Source organism: Choloepus didactylus, chromosome 2 (genome assembly GCF_015220235.1).
Source record: "Choloepus didactylus isolate mChoDid1 chromosome 2, mChoDid1.pri, whole genome shotgun sequence".
Lineage (NCBI taxonomy): Eukaryota > Metazoa > Chordata > Mammalia > Pilosa > Megalonychidae > Choloepus > Choloepus didactylus.
The window spans coordinates 89,575,962-89,601,749 of NC_051308.1; the positions used below are offsets into that span (position 1 = coordinate 89,575,962).

Below are 25,788 nucleotides of genomic sequence, written 5' to 3' on the forward strand. Positions count from 1 at the left end.
GGATCAGGCTGAATTTATTGATATGGGCCCACTAAGCAGAGATTCTTCATTCAGTGTTGTAGCTTGAGGGATTAAAAGGGCGTTAACAGTTTGTTTGGGTGGTTGGCTGAAACATGGATCAAAAGGTGGCTGACATTACCTGAGGTCAAAATGCCAGAACTGCCCTGATTAATGTAGAGGAGGGGATCCAAAGGTTTAGAGAGTGTGCCGGTTTGAATGTATTGTGTCCCCCAAATGCCATTGTCTTTGTAGTTTTGTGGGGCAGACATTTTCTTGATGGTTGGATTTGCTTGGAATGTGCCCCACTCAGCTGTGGGTAATGATTCTGATGAGATGTTCCCATGGAGGCATGGCCGTGCCCATTCAGGGTGGGCCCTGATCGGTGGAGCTATATAAATGAGCTGACTCAGGGGGAGGGAACGGAATGCAGCTGTGAGTGATGTTTTGAAGAGGAGCAAGCTTGCTGGAGAGGAACGTCCTGGGAGAAAGCCGTTTTGAGGCCAGAGCTTTGGAGCAGACGCCAGCTGACTTCCTAGCTAGCAGAGGTTTTCCGGACGCCATTGGCTGTCCTCTGGTGAAGGTACCTGATTGCTGAGGTGTTACCTTGGACGCTTTGTGGCCTTAAGACTGTAACTGTGTAGTGAAATAAACCCCCATTTTATAAAAGCCTATCCATCTCTGGTGTTTTGCATTCTGCAGCTTTAGCAAACTAGGACAAACTAAGACAGAGAATTGGAATGTTAGAATGGATTTATCATGGAAGACCTGCTGACACACCCCAAGAATATCCAGAGGACACACCTTTTACCAGGACTATGAGTAATAAATTTGTGAGATCAGCTCCATCATCCTGAAGAGCTCTGTAATTGCCCTTCTCTGTAGGTCAGATATTACTGTAGGAACTGCTGTCACTGAGCTGGAATCCTTATACACACAATGGGGGTAATTGGATCCTAAGTTGGCAAAAGTCATGGCAGCAGTTAATCACCAAAGACAAGGTAGACGTGGCTACCATAATGGACAGCAGACTAAAAGCAGCAGTCAAAATAATCTGACTCACAGATTCTCATGGCATTGGCTAATAGATCATGGGGTACCTAGCAGTAAGATGGGCAGTCTACTAAATTCTTGTTTGATCTGTATAAGCAGAAGAACTCTAGGTCAAGTGAACAACAGTCTAATTTGAATTACAATAGAGAGTCACGGTCCCTAAACCAATTCCCAGACTTGAGACAGTTACAGACCCAGAGCTCCTTGAATGAGGGGAAGAGTGGGTTCCCTTGGGGAAGCACCCTGTTTCACTGCCAACAATCTATATTATTAATCTTCCTCTAAGCCTCCCCCAGGGAGACCTACATCCTTTTACCAGGGTAACTGTGCACTGGGGAAAAGGAAATGATCACATATCTTGGGGATTATTAGTCACTGGCTCAGAAGTGACAATTCCAGGACACCCAATACGTCACTCTGGTCCACCAGTCGCAGTAGGAGCTTATGGAGTTCAGGTGATTGATGAAGTTTTAGCTCAGGTTCATCTCACAGTGGGTCCATTGGGTCTCCAGACCCATTCTGTGGTTATTTCCTCAGTTGTGGAATAGACATACACAGCAACTGGCAGAATCCCCACACTGTTTCCCTGACTCGTGGAGTGAAGGCTATTATGGTAGGAAAGGCCAAGTAGATGTCACCAGAACTGCCAGTGCCTAGCAAAATAGTAAATCAGAAGCAAAACCAGATCCCTGGAGGAACTGCAGAGATTGATGCCACACATAAGGACCTGAAGGATACAGGGGTGGTGATTCCCACCACATCCCCATTCAACTCTCCTATTTGGCCTGTGCAGAAAACAGATGGCTCTTGGAGAACGACAGTGGATTATGGTAAATTTAACCAGGTGGTGACTCCAATTGCAACTGCATTGGAGATGCAGATGTTGTATCACTGCTTGAGCAAATCAACCCATTCCTGGGTACCTGGTATGCAGCAATTGATCTGGCCAATGCTTTTTACTCTGTAGCTATTAGTAAGGACCACCAGAAACAGTTTCCTTTCAGCTGGCAAGCCCAGCAATTTATCTTCACTGCCCTACCTCAGGGGTATATCAACCCTCCAGCCCTGTTTCATAATCTTATCTGCAGGGAACTTGACCATTTCTCCCTCCAACAAGACATCACATTGGTCTATTATATTGATGATATCATGTTGACTGGACGTAGTGAGCAAGAAGTGGTAACTACTCTAGAATTATTGCTAAGGCATTTGCATGTCAGAGGATGGGAGATAAATCCAACAAAGACACAGGGGCCTTCCACCTCAGTAAAATTTCTAATGTGGGTCATGTTGAGATATTCCTTCTCAGGTGAAGGATAAGCTATTGCATATGGTCCCTCCTATGACCAAAAAAGAGGCACAACACCTAGTTGGCCTCTTTGGATTTTGGAGACATATTCCTCATTTGGGTGTGCTACTCTGGCCCATTTACCGAGTGACCAGAAAAGTTTCTAGTTTTGAGTGGGAACCAGAACAAGAGGAGGCTCTGTGATAGGTCCAGGCTGCTGTGCAAAATGCTCTGCCACTTGGACCATATGATCCAGCTGATCCAATGGTGCTGGAAGTGTCAATGGCAAATAGAGTTGCTGTTCGGAGCCTCTGGCAGGCTCCTATAGGAAAATCACAACACATGCCCTTAGGATTTTGGAGTGAAGTCTTACCATTCTCTGCAGATAACTACTGTTCTTTTGAGAAACAGCTTTTGGCCTACTATTGGGCCTTAGCAGAGACAGAATGCTTAATCATGGGCCATGAAGTTACCATGAGATTTGAATTGCCTGTCATGAGCTGGGTGTTGTCTGACCTGCCAACATAAAGTTGGACATGCACAGGCACAAGTAAGTTACATGAGGAAGTGACCCAAATGCCCATGGCCCCTCACTCCTGCGACATTACCTTCTCTTTCCCAGCCCAGAGCTATGGTCTCTTGGAGAATTCCTTACAATCAGCTGAGTGAGGAAGAAAAAATTATATACAGGTATCACCTGAAAGTAGACAGCTACAGCACTGCAGCCCCTATCTGGGATGTCCCTGAAGGACAGTGGTGAGAGGAAATCCTCCCAGTGGGTGGAACTTAGAGCAGTGTACCTGACTGCTCACTTTGCTTGGAAGGAGAACTGGCCAGAGGTATGTTTGTATACTGATTCATGGGCTGTTGTTAATGGTTTGGCTGGATGGTCAGGGACTTGGAAGGAGCATGATTGGAAAACTGATGACAAAGAGGTTTGGGGAAGAGGTGTGTAGATAGATCCTTCTGAGTGGGTTAAGAAAACATGAAGATATTTGTGTCCCATACGAATGCTCACCAGAGGGTGACTTCAGCAGAGGAAGTTTTTAATAATAAAGTGGATAAGATGCCCTATTCTGTGGATACTAGTCAGCCTCCTTCTCCAGCCACTACTGTCATTGCCCAGTGGGTGCAAGAACAAAGTGGTCACAGTGATAGGGATGGAGGTTATGCATGGGCTCAGCAACATGGACTTCCACTCACCAAGACCGACCTGGTTGCAGCCACTGCTGAGTGTGAAACCTGCCAGCAGCAGAAACCCACACTCAGTTCCCAATATGGTACCATTCCCCGAGGTGATCAGCCTGCTACCTGGTGGCAGGTTGATTACAGTGGACCACTCCATCATGGAAGGGGCAGCAATTTGTTCTCACTGGAATAGACACATACTCTGGATATGGGTCTACTTTCCCTGCATGCAATGCTTCTGCCAAAACTACCATCCACAGACTTACAGAATGCCTTATCCACTGTCATGGTATTCCACACAGCATTGCTTCTGACCAAGGAACCCACTTCACAGCAAATGAAGTGAGGGAATGGGCACATGCTCATGGAATTCTGTGGTCTTACCATGTTTTCCATCATCCAGAGGCAGGTGGGTTGATAAAACAGTGGAATGGCCTGTTGAAGACTCAATTATGGTGCCAACTAGTTGGCAATGCCTTGCAGGACTAGGGCAATGTTTTTCAGGAGGCTGTGCATATTCTAAATCAGCCTCCACTCTATGGTACTGTTTCTCTCTCATAGCCAGGATTCACAGGTCCAGAGTCAAAAGGTGGAAATGGGAGTGGCACCACTCACTATAATCCCTAGTGATCCACTAGAAAAATTTTTGCTTCCTGTCCCTGCAGCCTTAAGCTCTGCTAGTCTACAGGTCTTAGTTTCAAAGGGAGGAGTGTTCCTACCAGGAAACACAACAATGATTCCAATGAACTGGAAGTTAAGACTGCTATCTGGCACTTTGGGCTTCTCATGCCTCTAAATCAACAGGCTAGGAAGGGGATTACTGTACTGACTGGGGTGATTGATGCTGACTATCAAGGAGGAATAGGACTGCAGTTGCATCATGGAGATAAAGAAGAGTCTTCCTGGAATACAGGAGATCTCCTAGGGCATCTCCTAGTACTACGATGCCCTGTGATTAAAGTCAACAGAAAACTGCAATAACCTAATCCAAGTAGGGATACCAATGGCCCAGAATTTTCAGGAATGAAGGTGTGGGTCACCCCACCAGGCAAAGAATCACAGCCAGCTGAAGCGCTTTCTGAGCATAAAGGGAACATGGAATGGGTAGTGGAAGAAGGTTGTGATAAATATGAACTACGACCATGTGACCAGTTACAGAAACAAGGACTATGACAGTATGAATATTTCCTCCTTGTTTTCTTATGTTTGTGTGTGTACATAAGCCAAAAGCTTTGTTTTCTTCTCTTTTTCCCTTATCATAGGTCATAAGTTGTATTGTTCATTTTTTAGTATTTAAGTTATAGTATATCAGGTTTAAGCATGAATGTTACCCAAGGACTTGCACCTTATACTGGAGAGATTTAGTGCATTTCCAGTTATACGCAGGACAGCTGAGTACGTTTGGTGAAACATATGTCTCTTACTGTGTTCTATTTAGAGACTAAGTATGGTTGAAGGTGATGTGTACAGCTGCCAAGTTGACAAGGGGCGGACTGTGATGGTTAGGTTCATGTGCCAACTTGGCCAGGTGATGACACCCAGTTGTCTGGTCAAGCAAGCACTGGCCTAACCATTACTGCAAGCACATTTCATGACTGGTTAATAAACTAGAAGGCTGGATTACTAAATCATCAGTCAAATGATTGCATTTGCGGTTGATTACATGTACAGTCAGCTAAGGGAGCGTCTTCCACATTGAGGGAATCCAATCAGTTGGATATAATCCAATCACTTGAAGGCTTTTATGGGAGAAGAGAGAACTTTCACTTTTTTCTTCAACCAGCCAGCTTCTCCTGGGGAGCTCATAGAGGGTCTTCATTGGAGTCGCCAGCTCACAGCCTGCCCTATGGAATTTGGACTCATGTATCCCCACAGTTGTGTGAGACACTTTTATAAAATCTCTTATCTACAGATATCTCCTGTTCGAACTGTTCCCTAAGGAATCCTAACTAATACACCTCCATAACAATGTCCCATCAAGAATGAGAGCTATTGAAATATCTAAAGGAAATTTCTAAAGATAGTGGTGGAAAGAATAAGAATATCCAACCTGTGCCCACTTTCACACTCTCCCAGTCTACCTGACTCATGGTTCAGTGTTTGTACTCACAGACACAACAGCCCAGATGCAAGTGAGATGCTGAGTGAGAAAATTACTTCGATATAGCCGGGAGGCGGGGCAAGACAGCGGATTGGTGAGCTGTATGTTTTAGTTACTCCTCCAGGAAAGTAGGTAGAAAGCCAGGAACTGCGTGGACTGGACACCACAGAGAAATCTGACTTTGGGCATACTTCATACAACACTCATGAACACGTCGAACTACTGAGATCAGTGAAATCTGTAAGTTTTTGCGGCCAGGGGACCCACGCCCCTCCCTGCCAGGCTCAGTCCCATGGGAGGAGGGGCCGTCAGCGCTGGGAAGAAGGCAGAACTGCAGTGGCAGCTCTTATCGGAAACTCATTCTACTGATCCAAACTCCAACCACAGACAGACTGAGACCAGACACCAGAGAATCTGAGAGCAGCCAGCCCAGCAGAGAGGAGATAGGCATAGCAAAAAACAGCAAGAAAAACTCCAAAACAAAAGCGGAGGAGCTTTGGAGTTCTGGTGAACATAGAAAGGGGAAGGGCAGAGCTCAGGCCCTGAGTCTCATATGCAAATCCCGATGAAAAACTGATCCCTCTGCCCCCTGGATCTTTCCTTAATAGCCCTAATTGCTTTGTCTCTTAGCATTTCAATAACCCATTGGCTCTGCGAGGAGGGCTTTTTTTTTTTAATCTTTCTTTTTTTTTCTGTTTCTAGAACTATTACTCTAAGCAGCCCAATACAGAAAGCCTCAAAGACTTGCAATTTGGGCAGTCAAGACAAGAGCAGAACTAAGAGAGCTCTGAGACAAAACGCAATAATCCAGTGGCTGAGAAAACTCACTAAACACCACAACTTCCCAAGAAAAGGGGGGTGTCCACTCACAGCCATCATCCTGGTGGACAGGAAACACTCCTGCTCATTGCCAGCCCCATAGCCCAGAGCTGCCCCAGACAACCCAGTGTGACGGAAGTGCTTCAAATAACATGCACACACCACAAAACTGGGCATGGACATTAGCCTTCCCTGCACCCTCAGCTAGTTGTCCCAGAGTTGGGAACGTGGAGCAGTGTGAATTAACAAAGCCCCATTCAGCCATCATTTCAGCAGACTGGGAGCCTCCCTACACAGCCCAGCAGCCCAGAACCGCCCTGGGGGGACGGCACTCACCTGTGACATAGCACAGTCATCCCTCAACAGAGGACCAGGGGGTGCACGGCCTGGAAGAGGGACCCACTCGCAAGTCTCAGGAGCCATACGCCAATACCAAGGACTTGTGGGTCAGTGGCAGAGACAAACTGTGGCAGGACTGAACTGAAGGATTAGACTATTGCAGCAGCTTTAAAACTCCAGGAACACCAGGGAGATTTGATTGTTAGAATCACCCCCGCTCTATGACCGCCCAGACACATGCCCCATATACAGGGTGGGCAATACCAACTACACACGCAAGCTTGGTACACCAATTGGACCCCACAAGACTCACTCCCCCACTCACCACAAAGGCAAAGCAGGGGAAAACTGGCTTGTGGAGAACAGGTGGCTCATGGACGCCAACTTCTGGTTAGTTAGAGAAAGTGTACTCCACAAAGCTGTAGATCTGATAAATTAGAGATAAGGACTTCAATTGGTCTACAAATCCTAAAAGAACCCTATCAAGTTCAGCAAATGCCAAGAGGCCAAAAACAACAGAAAATTTTAAAGCATATGAAAAAACCAGACGATATGGATAACCCAAGCCCAAGCACCCAAATCAAAAGATCAGAAGACACACAGTACCTAGAGCAACTAATCAAAGAACTAAGGATGAAAAATGAGACCATAGTATGGGATACAAAGGATATCAAGAAGACCCTAGAAGAGCATAAAGAAGACATTGCAAGACTAAATAAAAAAATGGATGATCTTATGGAAATTAAAGAAACTGTTGACCAAATTAAAAAGATTCTGGACACTCATAGTACAAGACTAGAAGAAGTTGAACAACGAATCAGTGACCTGGAAGATGACAATGGAAAATGAAAGCACAAAAGAAAGAATGGGGAAAAAAATTGAAAAAATTGAAATGGACCTCAGGGATATGATAGATAATATAAAACATCCAAATATAAGACTCATTGGTGTTCCAGAAGGGGAAGAAAAGGGTAAAGGTCTAGGAAGAGTATTCAAAGAAATTCTTGGGGAAAACTTCCCAAATCTTCTAAACATCAGAAATACACAAATCATAAATGCCCAGCGAAATCCAAATAGAATAAATCCAAATAAACCCACTCCGAGACATATTCTGATCACACTGTCAAATACGAAGAGAAGGAGCAAGTTCTGAAAGCAGCAAGAGAAAAGCAATTCACCACATACAAAGGAAACAGCAAAAGCCTAAGTAGTGACTACTCAGCGGCCACCATGGAGGCGAGAAGGCAGTGGCACGATATATTTAAAATTCTGAGTGAGAAAAATTTCCAACCAAGGATATTTTATTCAGCAAAGCTCTCCTTCAAATTTGAGGGAGAGCTTAAATTTTTCACAGACAAACAAATGCTGAGAGAATTTGCTAACAAGAGACCTGCCCTACTGGAGATACTAAAGGGAGCCCTACAGACAGAGAAAGAAAGAAAGGAGAGAGAGACTTGGAGAAAGGTTCAGTACTAAAGAGATTCGGTATGGGTACATTAAAGGATATTAATAGAGAGAGGAGAAAAATATATATGAGATGCTGAGTGAGAAAAGAATCCTTATTATATAACACTCTGAAGCTGCCCTAGCTAGCTGGGATCTAAGACAACTATCCAACTAAGCAAATCTGTAAGTGGTTCCATTATCTTTGGTCACAAACAAAAATGGAGTAAAAATATTGATGGACATGTACATTTAACCCTTTCTTAGTTGGTAAACCTTCAAATTTAAAAATATGTATTTAAAATCGAAGTGATCAAAAATAACTTTGTATATAGAGCAATGAAATAAAAGCATGAACAGTATGTTCTTTCTTTCCACATTTTCCCCTAGGTATTTTTTTGACCTTTAATAAATATTTATTAAGTTTGAAGACAGAAGAGATTATGACTTAGAAGAGAAAATACAAGCTTTACATTCAGATACATTTGGGTTGGCAAGCTTATTGTGGCACTCATTAACTATGAGGCCTTGGGTATGCCATTCTCACTGTTGTGTCTCAGCTTCTGTCTAAAATGGAGAAAAATATACCTACCTTTTAAAGTTAGTTTTGAAAAGCAGAAATAAAGCATATAAGGCACATAGCAGTTGTTCATTCAAAGTTCACTGATAGCAAGGTACTACCTTACTATCAGTAAGCTTTTGTTTTAATCATTTCTTCTTAAGAAACTACACCCACAAGTTACCTGCTGTAATTAGGAAATTAATAACATTGCTTTTTCTTTTCAATTGAACTGCCACCTCCCTTAACTTTCCTTTTAAAAAACAAAGTGCATTCTTAAAAGAAAAATCATTTTTTAACCTGGACATGCATCTTGGGAAAATACAGTGATTAGCAACATAGTAAAATAAAAATTACCAAACTTCAATTACATGAAAACCTTAGTTACATGGATCCTGCATTACTCAGGTGACTGACGGTTTCTCTATTTAAATCTTATTTTATTCTATCATATTCCACATATAAATCTTTATAACTTGTATTATCCATTCTTTGCCTTCTTAAACTGACAATTATGAATATAATTTAATATCTGCTGATAAGCTGAGATCTTTACTGTTAACATCAATGAGAACACTGTCTTCTGATATAGTCAAACCTTCGGTAGCTGCTGGGTTTGATATGCATGTATATCCACATCTATATAAAGAGAGAGACTTGCTTAATTTCCAAAAGTAACCAGGTATCTAGAAAATTATATAGAGCTCGCAATATTTTCTCTGACTCTATTTATAAATATGCCAGTACCACTCCTTCCCTCTTCTAATTTGTGACCTTTCATTTCCTAGAGACTTTAGTACCAGAAACAAAGCTTATAGGAAATTATTCTTAAAGACTAAATATAGAGACTGCTCCATGAGTAAAGTACCTTAACTCAGGCCTGAGTTGTCAGTTTTTTCTAGATAAGTGAGGCAGTAACTGTTTCAGTGTGGCAGTAGATATGATAAATCTACAGAAAAATGACGTAAGAGAGAAGAATTTCCAAACTTCTTACATCAACCCTGGCTAACAGCTATCCATCAATAATGTTCTTCTCTTACTTTAAGAATAAAAAATTCTGGAAATTAAATTGTTTAGTAGCATTTTTATATCACTGAAACCCATTGAAAATTAATATTATCTCATAGAAAGGTTTCAAAACAACTACCTGCCTTCACCCTTTGTACCAAAAAGCATCGAGGGGAAAATTGACCCTTAAAACATCTCTTGTAAAAGTCTGTTAAAATTGTATGAAAACAGAAAAGCACAATCACATTATTTTAAATAGTGAGTACAAATTATAAGAAAAAATGTTGATTCAAATCATTTTTAATTGAAAGGGATTTTTCCCTTAAAAATTGCTATTTTTTAAGATATCGTTATGGCAACTGAAGTGCTAAAAATAATAAAGAAATATCAAAGTTGTTATAGCAACTGGAATTTTAAAAAGCCATGAAGTGTAGAATAATCAAACCTTCACTTGGCTCAAAATACAACATTTATGACTCAGTTTTCAAAAGAAAACTTGAAATACTCATGCTATCATTTTTTTTTTTTTTAAATTCAGTTTTATTGAAATATATTCACAAACCATACAGTCATCCATGGTATACAATCAGCTGTTCACAGTATGATCATATAGTTATGCGTTCATCACCACAATCTATTTCTGAACATTTTCCTTACATCAGAAAGAATCAGAATAAGAATAAAAAATAAAGTGAAAAGAGAATACCCAAACCGTCCCCCCATCCCACCCTATTTGTCATTTAGTTTTTACTCCCATTTTTCTACTGATTTTTTTTCAATTTTTTAACTTTGTTTATCAAAAAATTAAAAACAAACAGGCAAACAACCACCAAAAAAACCCCACAACATTTCAAACAAAGCAATGGATTAAGGAAAACAAATAACCTAAAATAACTACTTTGCTTCCAATATGTTCCTACCATACCCCAAGAAAATTAATAAACCATGTCCAAACAGAGGAGTAAGAAAAACAAATAATCTAAAATAACTACATTGCTTCCAGCATGTTCCTACCATACCCCAAGAAAATTAACAACCCCTAAGAAAACAAAGGAATAAGAGAAAAAAAAAACCTAAAATAACTCTATTGCTTCCAACATGATCTTACTATATCCAAGAAAGTTTACAAACCATAATCATTCCTGAGCATTCCCATAACATTGAGATTACCCTCCATAGTTTATCTGTTCTTATTAGATTATCATTCCCCCTCCACTAATTGGTATCTCTAGGTCCCCTACATTCTACAGTATAAAACATTGTACATTTTTCACAGAATTCACATTAGTGGTAACATACAATATCTCTCTTTTTGTGCCTGGCTTATTTTGCTCAGCATTATGTCTTTTTTTTTTTTTTTTTAATCTTCATTTTATTGAGATATATTCATATACCACGCAGTCATACAAAACAAATCGTACTTTCGATTGTTCACAGTACCATTACATAGTTGTACATTCATCACTCATGCTATCATTTTTATCAGTTGTCTCTGGAGTATGAATTTTTAAAAAGTCATAAGAGTTGAAGTATTTTTATAACCCTCATATCCCTTGTCAATCTACATATATTCAACAACCCTATATGTTACCAAACTTAGTGGATAGAGAGAAATTTTCATCATTCAACAAATGCATGTTGAATTGAATTCTACCATTCAGAGTTGCAGCAAAATTTGGATTTTTTTGTCTGCTAACTTGCTGCTTACCTCTAATTTTCACAGTTCTATTCTAAAATACACTAAAGATAGAAAAGATCTACCCTCTACTAAAATACTTTGCCTAGATTCATCAGAGTTTAATTAAACATTTACTGAAGAACTATCATGTCCTAGGTATCGTGTGAGATTCTGAGACCCTGCTCTTATAAGGGTCTAGTACAGAACAAACTAAAATAGTGCAGCATGACTGGAATATAAAGACAATGGGGGGATAAAATGAGATTAGCAGGGGAAATTTCATGAAGGAACTATAGGCATGGTAAAACTTTGAAGAATTTAAACTAGGAAGTAACATGAATTAATTGTTTTCCCACAGATGGCCATGTTAGGAAATAAAAATTCTAGATTTACATACTTTCCATTAGAAAATCAGGAAAAGTATTTAGCTTCATGGTTTCATTATTTTTCTTGCTAATAAGATAGTACATTTGTCCAGCATTCATGGACTGAAGAGAATCAGCTGGGAATAGCCCCCTATGTTTTTCTCTCCATACCCTTCTGCTTCATTTATACTATTTATCCATTTTCTTTTCAGTGTTTTCCCGCTTAAACCATTGGTTTCTTTTTAAGCTAGCATTGATTTGTCTTGAGGGTTAGTTAAGAAGACAAGAGAAGCTCTGACTGGACTCAGTGGGGAAGGGGGCTGTGATTCCTATTAGACCTAGAAAGGGAAAGTTGCAGCACTTGTAGGTTAGGTAACCCTCCTGCTGTTACATAATACCATAGAGTATGGTAATTCTGTAGAAAGCTAATTGCCTTTGTAACACAAACTTGCTTTCCCTTTTGTCTACCTTACCCACTAAAGAAGATGACTAGTATTGACCATTACTATTGTAATCCTGAGCCAAACACAATACTATTGCCTTTTGGTAAAATTAATGGCTGTTTTCATTGCACTGCGGCTGCGCACCATGGAATTGGAGCTGGTCTGGCACTTCGCCTGGTGTCTGGGCATCTCTGAGCCCAAAGTGTTGACAAAAGCAGAAGAGTACTTGTTACTGTCCCAGGTGATAAGTATTGGCCTGTATGCATATACAACAGAAACCAGCAATGCAGTCATGTGCCTGGACCTTGCAGCTTTCTGTATGACATGCCCCTTGGACAGGGCTTAATTTAAACTTTCTGGTGTGAACAAAATGTATCAGAGCTGTCTTAAATCTTTTGAGCATTTACTGGGCCTGAATTCAAATATCTGAATAAGAGACCTAGCTGTACAGTTTGGCTGTACAGAAGCATTGAACATTGCTTCAAAGATACTGGAAAGCTTTGTCTTCCACAGACACAGAAAGTAGATCCCTTTTCACCACTGCTGCCTTACTTTTAGCATTCAAGATTCTGAAACTAAAAGTGGATAAAAATAAAATTGTAGCCACATCCAATGTAAAAAAGCCATCTTTGATAGACTCTGTAAACAATTAGAGAAGAATGGGCAGCAGATGGACATACAGCCTAGAGATTTAGCTACTCTATCACAAAAGAAAAAGAAGACAGTGGTTGAACCCCCACAAAGAAAATAGAGAAAGTAGTAGAGATCCCATATAAACCCCAGAAAGATGAAGGTCTGACACAGGATTATGAAGATCAGAAAAGGAAAATTTTGGAAAATGCTGCTAAAGCATAAAAGGCTACAGCTGAGTGATTTCAGTTTCCAGCCTAGCACATGCTGCAAAGCAACACAGACATCTCCCATCTCCAGGAAGACTTGGAAATTTTATTTGGACTTTTATAAGAAGGATCCTAAGACTATATTGCCTTAGTAGCAAAGAAACCAGTACAGGGGCTGAGTTCCTGGGCAGCGTGCGGGCACCTGACATGAGCCATAAATATATTAGCTCAACACAGTGCCTGATTTATACATCCTTGGCTCACCACAGGTCTGTGCTCTCCCACAAAATGGAGGTGGAACTGTTTTGTGTTTGTCTTGTGGGTTTTGTTTGTAGTTTTTTTTAAGCAAAAGCAGTCTCATATCCTATCCAGAATCTAAAATTCAGCCTGTATGGATTCTTACAGATTTTATTTAAGGTTTTATATAATTTTCAGCCTAAGTTAATAAATGTTTTTATATGTAAAAAAATTTAATGGCCATTGTTGTCCTTTAGATGAATAACTTGCAATACCTTGCTTTATTTTAATCCTTGCTTATTAGAATCATTTAACATAATACCTTCTATATTTCTAATTTTTACAAAAAGATTACAAACACTAAAAACACCAGAAAAAAGAACCTAATTTAATTTTACACAGTGGTATTATGTGCATAGATGGTGCCTACAAAATAAAAGTGAGATATTTAATAGTTAATTTGATCATTACTTTTAACCATATAGTAATTTATATCCATGTAGTACCTCTATATTTAATTTTGTAATAGTTTTTGGATTTGTTGTTTATACCATATATATACACTATCCAAGTATATGTACATAATATACATTTTATAATATTTCACAAACTGGAGTCCAGGGAATCTTTGAGAATATATTCTTATGGTCCATAAATACTTTACAATTTTTAAAAATTTTTCAGTTTTTATTTCCACAACAATCTAAGAGGTTTAACAAAAGTGAATAATCTGGCTGCTATCTCATAACAAAGTTTTGTGACACAATATCAGTGTCAACATTTCTCAAAGCATTTACCATAATATTGAAGCCAAGTAGTTAATTTGTTGCAGCCTAAGAAAATAGAACATAAACAGATTTTAATATACAAATGATGCACCAAGCAAAGGTCACTAGACCTAACACTGCACCATACACACGCGTTTTCCCAGTGGGTTGGAAAAGCATGTTGGGAAAACCAAATCATCCAAGGGCATGTGGCCACACATGCATGCCAAACTAAAAAAAAAAATCTGTATTGTAGCTGTCCAGAATCATAGTCATATTTTAGGAAGAGATTTTGTTTCAGGAAAAAACTTCATCCATAAGATTATATTAACATGGTAAATATACATTTTTATTGATTTTATATTTGCTTCTATTCAATTTATTATGGTCATAAGAACTAAAAGCATAAAAATTTTTATTTAATTTTATATCTCCACATATTCAGATAACATTGAAATAATATTTATATTTATAGTCAACTCTGGTGGAAGGGGATCTTTAAGGACTTTCTGTCCCTTTGAAGTGGTTTCACATATTATTCAAAGTTAAAACTCTGACACAAACAGCTGATATTCAAAAGATGCCTTCTGAAAATGATGATTAAGTAGTCTGGCAATACAAGTCATAGAAAAAACAAAGCTAAAGAAAACAATTTAACTAGGTTAATTAAAAAACTAACTTAAATTTTGTGTCTACATTGACCATTAAACTCATGGAAAATAGCCAATTATAAATCATATGAATAGATGGAAAAAGAGCTATAAGAGAGAGAATATAGTTAACTCTCATAAGATGCTCATTTAAACATACATTTGTTCTTACATGAAAGCATTAAAGAAATGTCCCCTCTACCGCCAGCTCCTCCAAACTCCAATTCCACCCCACACACTAGCTCTTAGACCTAGACAATTGTCTTGTTTCTCTCTGTATCCCTCATCAGGCCCAAATACAGTGCTTTACATCAGATACTCAGTACATGTTTTTTGAAAGGACAATGTTTGTGTTGACCCAGTACTTTCCCCCCAAAGAGCTTACACTATATTATAAATAGACATTACTGATTTTATAAATTATTAAGGCAAATATACTGTATGGCTCACTCAAAAATCACATTAAAAATATGATGGAAGAGGAAATGTGAACAGAAAGGAATGCATTAAATGAAAACCTTCTAATTCTAGACAGGGAATATATTAATCAGATCATTAATTAATCAGATCAGGATATTGTGGGGCCCAAACACAATTTACTTAGCAATTTAATTCACTAATGAACAAGGATTTGAGTATATTTGACCATCTACTTTGACCATCTCAGACAAGGCTATGTACTCCGTTAAGAATATCTTTTATTACTACTATCCTCAGTGGCAAGCACAGTGCCTGGTACCTTAAGAAAGGTTAATAATATTTGCTAAATAAATCAGGTTAACTGATTTTTGCTTCTCTCTTGGTGAATAACAACACAAAAGATTATTTTATAAAGATAGAGCCTAATCTAGATTTAAAAGCAGGATACTCCTAAAAAATCAGAAATTGGAGTGGCTTAAACTCATCAGAATATAAAGCATTTTTTTAAATAAAGGCTAAAAATCGTTGGTACATATTATGGGGGAGCACAAACAATGAGAAATAAAGTGAATTGACCTATATCTGCCAGTACAACTTCATTTTTCACCAGCAGTTTCAAAGCTAAGTGGTTCAAGTGATTAGGAAGCATAAGAAACAACTCAAAACACAGAACCTTTAACAGAAATTACTTGTAAGAGAAAGAAATTGAGAAAGGAAAGAATAAACTTATATGCTGTTTTCAAGACATGCCTAAAAGGGAAATAAATGTTGCTATACTGGGAGAAGCCTGGTAACAAAATGACTCTATTGAGAAGGATTTAGGATTAAAAAAGTTAATGTGATTAAAATCTGAATTCGAAGTAGGTATCAGTAATCATCTTGGGTAATTCTGGGCCTCATAAACAGCACCATGTAACAATGTTTACAAACTCTTGGATTAGGGGATAGGACTTTAAATAAAATGAATTTTCACACACACATACATATAAACACACACATGTTCACAGAAGTTAAATATTGCTGTTAATCCAACACTAACATCTCCACAATGCCAGCTTCAACCCAGTAATACTCGATTTTTTTTTTTTTTTTCCGGCAACGACCATAATACAGACTAAAGCTTGATAAGGGTGGCTCTGCAACACGGACTCACACATTAAAAGAGGTATGATCCTCTATTCTTCCCATTTACTATCTTTAATGTATCCCTATTTCAGGTACTTAAATACACAGGTACACAAGTAGCAGCATAAGATAGAAAGGTGATTTATAGCAAATACAGTTATTTAAAAATTAAAGCTTTTTTGAAAAAGTATAATTTTGTTGAAGGAGTAATATGCTTTCGATTAAAAGTAGATTGTCATAAGATTTAAATGTCCTAATAAGAAGCTCAAAACTAATTGGGTATATAAAAATCAGAACACTAACACCAGGTAACTTATAATCAATATTCACACAGGAAAAAACTCCCACGAAATTTTATTCAATATCTAATATTCTGAAGTTGCTTATAAAATAACAGTAAGATAAATCAAGTTCTGGTTTACTTTGTTTATTGCATACAAAGTATTTCCTGAGCTATGTAATACAAAAATACTGGAGTCTTAACTCTACAGTTTTTCAGCACTCTTTACAGGCAAAGGCATGTATTAAGATGCATTTGTGAGAGAAAAAGTTTTGGAAAATTTTAGGAAAACCATTTATTGAATATACGTAATACACATCTTTATGCTTGTAAATTTGATAGCCCTAACTGTTTAAATGCTTACATATGCGAATATTATCTTGCACCAAAAGACAGCTGCAGAAATATGAGGGATTCTGTGGTAGTAATGGGGAGCTAGAATGACATTTTCCTTAATAACTGCTTTTATAAATGTACCACCTAAGATTAATGTCATTATGGGACTATTTATAATTTAAAGCTTTCTATCAAAATGATTTTATGCCCTTACATGACACTGAACATCAGCTGAAAATAGTTGTTTGCTCCAAAGGGAAATGAAATTACTGATGTTGTCAAGAGCAAAGGTATTAAATATGCAGTATTTCCTACAGAATTTCACAAGAATGATGATGACTGATTGTAGCATGCAGTAAAATTATGCTACTCAAGCAATAATAATTACAATAATAAATATTATTCGACCAATAAAGTTCCTTCCCCCTAAGTACATGAAACTTAATTATAAATATCCTTGGCTTCCTAATAAACTAGATGGATAGCAGCATTACAATCAAGATTTTTCACTGTGCACAAAACGGGTAATAGAAAAGTTTTGGAAAATTTCAGGGAAAATATTTATCCAATTTCCTTGGACTGTCTTTACATTTCTAAAGTTTAATTTAGCATAAAATGGGTTTAACTCACGTGAACACTCAAAAGAAAATTTTCATTGATCATGAGTATTTGTGGAAAACACTGGCCTAGAGCCCATGTTTAATAAAAGAAAGCAAACAGGAAAATCAGACTGAGGTGTTTTGTTTTACTTATTCAGATTTAAAAAAATATATATTAGGAAAAAAATTGGTTATGTCTAATTAGTTCCTTACAGTTTGGGGGACTTTCATAAGAATCCAAGTTTGTGGAGAATTTGAAAACATCTGTTACAAATACTCTTCATGTCTTAGCCAAATGCTATCGTAAATGAGAGAAGTTCTATTCCACTTATTCATTGGATGAAAGGGAGAAAGTCACTTGACTCTCCCAGCCCCAAATACCTAATCTGTCTAACTTATAAAATGAGGTGTTTATCATCTGAAGCATGTGACAGCAAAACTAGATGCTTTTTTAAAGTACTGACAGACCTGAAATTTTTTAATTCATAAGGATGCCCTTTAAGAGGTGTGAATATTATAAATGTGGGCTAAGACGCAAAGATTGTAGAGACAATAGTTGCAGAAAACTACTGATAAAGAATAATGTACTATAGTATCATTGATTATAAAAAAGTGAAATCCCATTTACGGCAACCCATAACACATTCCAATGAAAATTCAGCATGACAAAAAGATTACCAATGCTCTGGCTGATGACCTACACATCTCAAATAATATTCACTATATAACAATGCTCCATGCCAACTGAAACATTAGTGAAAAAACATAAAAGTTCTCTTACTTGCTTGCAATGATCAACGAGGACAATTTAAGCATTCTGTTCTAAATGCTAACAGATAATCCACAGTCAATTTATTTTAATTCCACAATAACTTGGATTCCAATTGTATACAACAATTTTATAACAATGATGCAATAATGTGCGAATCATGGGCCCAAATGGAACATAAAGGTCCGCTGTGAATGATGCTATACACAGGTCAATAAAATGTGTTAAAGGCTGAATTTATTCCTGCTTTTATTTCATAGTAGCAATAAGACACTTCAGAAAGAGTGTGATTTCAAGGAGATTACTGCATAGCATGTGGTTAAAATTACTCAGCACCTTTTTCCAACACCTTTTCTTTCTCATGAAGGAAACAAAAAGCCAACTGCTATCCAACATTGATTTAAAATATTGTTATTGTTAAAGAATACGTATGACTGAAAGACCCTACATTTGAGTCTGAAAAGTATGCAATGTAAATGCTCTTAAAAGTCAATGCAATGTGTATTTTTATCATGTTATTAAAAACCGTTTAATAAAGAACCCAGAAATGACTGAGATTTGAGGAAAGAAATGAAGGTTAAATCTGCATTTCACTGACTTTAAATGCCAGGCTAAGAATGGAAAAACACCAGAATTTAAAGCTATGTGCCACTGTTTCTACTTAACATAAAAGCACAAGGTCTGAGAGTAAGACACATAAAGGTTAGTACTCTCTCACGATAAGCTAATCAATGCTACTAAAGTCAATAATTTTAAAACCTCTTATTTGGTGGTGGGTCAGAAAAAAGAAGATATATTCTGTATTCTAGGTTGGATACAGAGACATAGAGATACATTTTCCTTCATTCATCACTCATTAAACTTTTCTTCAAAGTGTAGTATAATGTTTGTTTTCTTTTTGAAATCCTTTGTCAAATACACTCTTTTCTCATAAACTATAATGACTTTTCTTTACAAAATAAGGGAGCTTCCTCCTCAAATCGCTTGCCTTTGGCCTACATATCCCTAAATAAATATTTTTTTCCTATTTCTGAAAAGTGAAATAGTTTGGTTCTTAACAGATGTCATATATAAATCAAAAGTAAAATGAACACTCAGTCTACCATCTGTACTTAAATTACCTACAGAAGTTGTTCCAAATTTAGATTTCAGGGCTTGAAAGAAGATAGCTTTTACAGAACAGCACTCATACTAGGAAGGAGAAAAAGAAAGATGGGAGGGAGGAAAAGGAGAAAATAAAGAAAGAAACTTTCAAAAGACCTCCAAAGAGGTTATATAGAAAAATTATTAAACATAAATATTTATAATTCATTTTCATCCCAAAACATATTACTTAGCATTTAAATAGCCCTTTGATCCAGAAGTCTTTTAAAATATTTTTTATTAGTTGATTCATAATTCAAAGTACAGGTACATGCACTTTGGAAATATTATGCAGTTCATTTTGAGAATGAAAAAAAGCAATTTTATTCATCGTACATTTTCCAGAAGAAAATAAGAAAAAAAAAAGTGTAAAGGGCATCAGGAGATGTTGCCCAAAGATTCATTTACATCCATTATTTGTCAATTCAATAAAGCTCTGAGAGCTTCCTACAATGCTTGATGCAGTCTTAAGATAAAACTTTATGGAAAAATATCAGTAAGCTAATGATCAACATATACTGCTGTCTATTGTCATATTCACCTGTAAGCAAATAAGGATGGTACAGAATAGAAAAATGGACAGAGAACTTAATACTACAGACCTAGGCTACAGTTTCACATCCTATAGTCATTACTTACATGACCCATACAAATTAAGTTCTTGGACCCTCAAATTTCTCATCTGAAAAAAAAGCATAAATCACCAATTGTTTTGTTTATCTCAGAAAGTTAGTTAGAAAACTAAATATGTATTATACATTTTGGAAAAAAATGTACAATAAGTTTAAAAGTCTCTATTTTTACCACTGACACTTACAAGAAAAAAAAATCTTAAAGCAGACTTTAATCACAGATGCATGGATACCTGACCAACCCAAGATTATTTCATGTAACTTCCCTTGGGCCTCTATTTCCATACCAACAAAGGAGGGAAAATTATTCCTGGCCTAACTCACAAGGCTAACATAAGGATAAAATTAGAATATATATGGAAATAACCTTGTAAACTATAAAGGGCTTTGAAAAATAAATTATTCTTACTATAAATGATTTTATTTTCTATTTTTAAAACTTTTTGGAAGTTATTCAAATGTTAAAATAAAATTTAGTAAATATTGATGATCCTTACGAATCAGAAACCACAGAAAGCATATTTTTTTTCTATGATCCAAAGCTTGTGCTCTTAAACAAGACAGCTCTATTGCCTACCATGACTTTGGGTAAGTTACATAAAGTCTCTGTGCTTCAAAAACAACCTCATAAAGTTATGGTGAATAAACATTCAAAAATACTAGCTATTATTATTATTAACATTACATACCCTTAAAGACATTATAAACTTTCTATCTTTTCAGAACAATATGCTAATAAGCCTCAGAAGAACCATTCTTCCTTCCTTTCAAAAGTACTAAAGCTTGAAACACCTAGGGAGTTGCACTTCTAGCATGATGGGGTGAGCCCTAACCACCAACTATAAGTTTTGGTCTAAATAAAAATAATAACTGCCAGCTTTGAAGACAGGAAAAAAGAGTAGGTATATTTTGGAGGGGTGCTCTAAACTTGGAGAAAAGGACTAGCTCAGAGGAGTTTGTATTTTCACAGCTCTGGCCTAAAGGAAAGCCACACAGTGCAATGCAGGACAGCTGAAGCTCTAATACAAAGCCTGAGGAACCAGGCAGGAAGCAGAGAAATGACAGCTGCCACAAAGTGAGGAAAGAAATACTGGAAAGGAAAGAGACAGAAAATGAGTACCTTAAATTCTGTGTATAAAATCTGCCCAAATCTCTGGGTAACCCCCCACCCCCCCACAACCAAGCATGTATATGGCAGATTACAAACTCATAGGCTCAAGATAAAAGGACTGAAAGAGAATTTGGCTGTTGCCAACAATAGGTAAAACAGACTTTGTAGTTTGAGTCAAATCAAATTAAATATCTGCTAAACAAAAAGATCAATACTTCCATAACATTCACAGTTTCCAGGAAAGAATCCCAAAATTACTTGACAAACAAGAATTAGGGAACTGTAACCAATTTGTAAAGGAAAAGATAATCAACAGAAGCCAATCTTAAACTAATCCAGATGTTGAAATTGTCAGACAAGGACTTCTAAGCAGCTTTTCTAACTATGCTCACTGAGGTAAAGAAAGTTATAGTTGTACTGAAAGTAAGGAGAAGAAATTTCAAGATAAACTGAAAAATAAAAGAAGTTCAAATGGAAATTTTAGAATACAAAACAAAATAAAAATTCACTGGATGGACTTATATTAGAATGGAGCTGAAAGAAGAAAGAATAAGTGAACTTGAAGATAGATCAATAAAAATTATCCTATCTGGAAAAAAGAGAAAAACAGATGACAAATAAATAAATAAAATGAGCAGAGCCCCAAGGATATAAGAAACAATATCAACAAGTTGGAGTCCCAATAGGAGAGGACAGAGAGCATGGGGGAGGAAGAGATGTTGGAAGACATAATAGCCAAACTCTTTCCAAATTTGATGAAAGATATAAATTTACAGAATTCAGAAGGTCAGTAACCCAAACAGGACTAATATAAAGAAAACCATGCCTAGGCACATCATAGTCAAACTGCTGAAAACCAAAGTAACAAGAAAATCTTGAAAGCATCCAAAGAAACACAACAGATTACATACCAGGGAATAATGATTCAAACCATACAGAGCCAGCCATATAATTTGTGGGGTCCAGGGCAAATGAAAATGCTGAGTTTCTTGTTCAAAAACTGTTAAGAATTTTAAGGCAGAGACAGCAGATCATTAAACCAAGCACAGGCCCTTCTAAGTGAAGCACCCTGCGCAATTGCCTAAGTCGCATGCTCATGAAATCAGCCCTGGAATAACAATGTAATCTCATCAGGAATTATAGAGGCCAGAATGAAGAATGACATTTTCAAAATGCTGAAAGAAAAAACTGTCAACCCAGTAGTCTATATTCAGTGTTAATATCTTTTAAGAAAAATAGCAAAATAAAGACATTTTCAGATAAAGGAACTAAGAGAAGTTGTCACCAACAGACCTACACCATAAAAAATGCTAAAGGAATTATTTCAGGCTGAAAGGAATGAAAATAGAGAAAAGTGGATCTTCAGGAATGAATAAAGAAAATAGTAAATACCTGGGTTTTGCTCTTTATCCTAAGTGTATCACTGAAAGGTTTTTAAGAGTCCTCTGGCTGTAATATGGCGAACAGAATGTAGGATGTGGTACACGTAAAAAGATGAAAGTGGGGAGACCATTTAGAAACCTTCAGTTGTTGCTTAGGAAAAAGCTGTATCCAGGACTCTAGCAGTAGCAAAGAAGACAGTGAAAGTCCATGTATAAATCCCAGTTATAACATAAAACCTATGCTCTTTCCAATTATACTGGACTACACTGCAACAGGAAAAAATTACAAAGTATTTCCTCATTTTATGATACTGGCATCATCATTTTATGAATCCTGGAAAGGTCCCCAGAAATATGTTCACATCGTTATATGTTTTTGCAAAATGTTCAAAAAAAATTATTTCCCTTAGAGAGGGTCCCCCATATTATATAAGCTTCAGGCCCTCAAAACCTGAATCTGCATTGGATATCCAGACAAACATAAGGCAGGTTAGAAGGAAAATTAAAAGTTAGTTTATAAATCCACTTGAGCATTAAGAAAAATACTAGAAATGTCTTGAATGATGAGTGCTTTAAAAGGCACCCCAACAAATTAAACTAGTAACATTCAACCTAATATTCTCTCAATCAATAATCTAGATTAAAATACAGTATGTTCAAGATTCAAATGATTATTTCTATGGCAGTGGTAAAATATGTCATGAACAATATCTAAACTCCTTTTTCTCCTGGAAGTGATTTCTAAAAGTAATGTAAATAAAGAGGCTCTTTGGGTTAATGCATTTAGTATACGCATCACTTCATTTCCACAGCAAAGGCACTTGGCCACATTTTCCTAGAGGGCTGGTTTGTCACAATATTTTTGGTGACATTTCCCTCCACATTTAAAAAAAAATTAAGGTCTCCCAATAATTGTAAACTGTGTTAAGCTACCATCTCCATGACAGAATATTTTAAATTAATGTGGTTTGCTTTTCACTGAAGGAAAACGTAACCCAACAGGAGGAACAGAAAACAGGACTTATGTTCCTTGGAATTAAAACATTATTATGGTAGTATAGGAATGAAGATTAACAGAAGTAAAATTTAGTTCTTGCCCTTTGAGCTAAAATGGAAAAACTAAAAGGCGCCATGCATTTTAAAAGCCTGAATCAAAAATGAAAGTTGACAACCAGAACTCAGGAGAGAAAAATAGTTCCAAAGGATCATCTTCTACTTCGATTCTCTGACTTTTTTTCCTACTTTTCCATCAAGACAAAGCCAAGTATCAGATGATTTAGATGTTACATGAAGTATAAGTTAAGAAAATATACTTAAATCTTGGAAGGCAACTGTCTTTATCCCATTATCATGACTATCATTTTGTATTTACATAATATTCTTTTGATAAAGAACTATAACTTTTTTAGTTTTTAAACTATATTGTCACATCTGTCCATCTTTTCAAGACAATACCAAATTATGCTACGAAATATTACAATGAAGGCAAACCATAGCTATAGAAAATTTTAAAACTATTTTATAGTAAATAGTAAAATTGTGATATATTAGCATATTTATCTTTCTTAAATAAAATAAGTGAGAAATAGTTTCATGCATTCATTGAGATAATAATCATTCAAATAATATTTCAGAAACGTTTTAGAGTTTAGGGGTTAGGACCTAGACCCTTGCTACTCAAAACACTGTCCCTGGACTAGCAGCATTGGCACTGCCTGTTAGCTTATTAGAAATGAGTATCTCAAGTCCTACCCCAGATCTACAGACTCAGAATCTTCATTTTAAGATCCACAGGTGTTTTGAATGCACATAAATTTTGAGAAAGTCTGTCTTAGATAATGTTTCTGACAAAGAAAAGGCAATAGTGAAATTAAAACTGAATATAAACAAATCAAGAACAGATTACCAAGAATTGACTAATTGCTTCAATAATTAAATCAAGACTTACAGAGAGGTATGGTACCGGTATTTCAGACTGTATTCTAAGTTTACACACTACATAGGACCAAAATGACATAAAGTTGGTGGAAAGTTTTATTGCCGTATTTTTATGGAACGAAGGACCCCTTAAAGACTCTTTGGAATGATGCTCAAGTATCACGGAATCCTTAGAAAACACTTAAGATTACCAAGGTAAGACAAAGGTTTCTCCTCTTTTTCAAGGATGCTTCACTGCTGCAGGCATTCTGATCGAACATCTCTATCTCCAGTATAAAAAGACATAGTAATGATTTAATTGTAACCACTCTCTCAAAATATTACTGTACCATCAGAGGACTCTTATATTCAAGAATTGTTCAGTGACTTACGACACCACTGAACTTGGTCCAAACTGGACAGAATTTACCACCAAAAGACTCTTTCCTCTTATATGATAATAAAGTCATTCTATACAGTTAGTGTCCCATAAACAATATCAGGGGAAATAATATCTACTACCTTGCTGAATTTTAATGTGACATATTACCTAAAAAAAGGGATGTGATTCAAGTATCTAACTTGGATCAGTTCAGCATCATTTAGGAGTGATAGATAGCATTCATCCATTGCCACATGTGCTCCACAGAGGGTAAGTACTAAGCATTGGTAAGCAATTGAGACAACTTACAAAACAAGTTTGGTACATGCTGCCACAAATCTGTATTTGATAGGTTACCTCTGAAAAGCCAGCAAGGTATTCTAAGTGTTTAGTCTGTGAAGGTACTATTTATTGATGCAAAGATTGATAAGCCTGCAATTTTATCACAATACAAAGAAGGAATATTCTCTACAGCTTCATGCTCCAATGTTCAATGGAAAACATTAAGAAGAGAGTTAAGAATTGTAGAAAAATTTTTGGTGACTCTGGTTTCTATTTCCAGATCTGGCACACATCTTCCATTTGACCTTGGGTTATTTACTTAAACTTTTGGAGTTCTGTGTTAACTGTGATACTATTATTTGAAATCAATTTAATCCATAGATGACTTACAAAGATAAATTAATAAATCTTTCCAAATCAATTCCTTAAATTAATGTGTTAAATAAACATATAACAGTACTTCAAATAAGATGAACATCTGAGTAATTGAGTTATGCAAATTAACACAAATCCACAAACCCAAAGTTCAAAGAAAACTCTAAAATTAGCCCAGAGATTAAAAAAAGCTGAATAAAAGCTACGACTGCTAGCTTTAACACTGTTCTTGTTCAAGATACTGTCTTGTTCATATCAAAT

At 36.7% G+C, this 25,788-nt stretch overlaps 1 protein-coding gene and 1 pseudogene across 6 annotated transcripts in view; one reads left to right on the top strand and one right to left on the bottom strand.

The window, feature by feature from the left end:
• Window positions 1–25,788, bottom strand: part of RABGAP1L (RAB GTPase activating protein 1 like) — an 891,828-nt gene that overhangs the window by 562,120 nt on the left and 303,920 nt on the right. The gene's annotated exons all lie outside the window — the stretch shown is intronic.
• On the top strand, window positions 12,427–13,136 carry LOC119526323 (annotated as a pseudogene).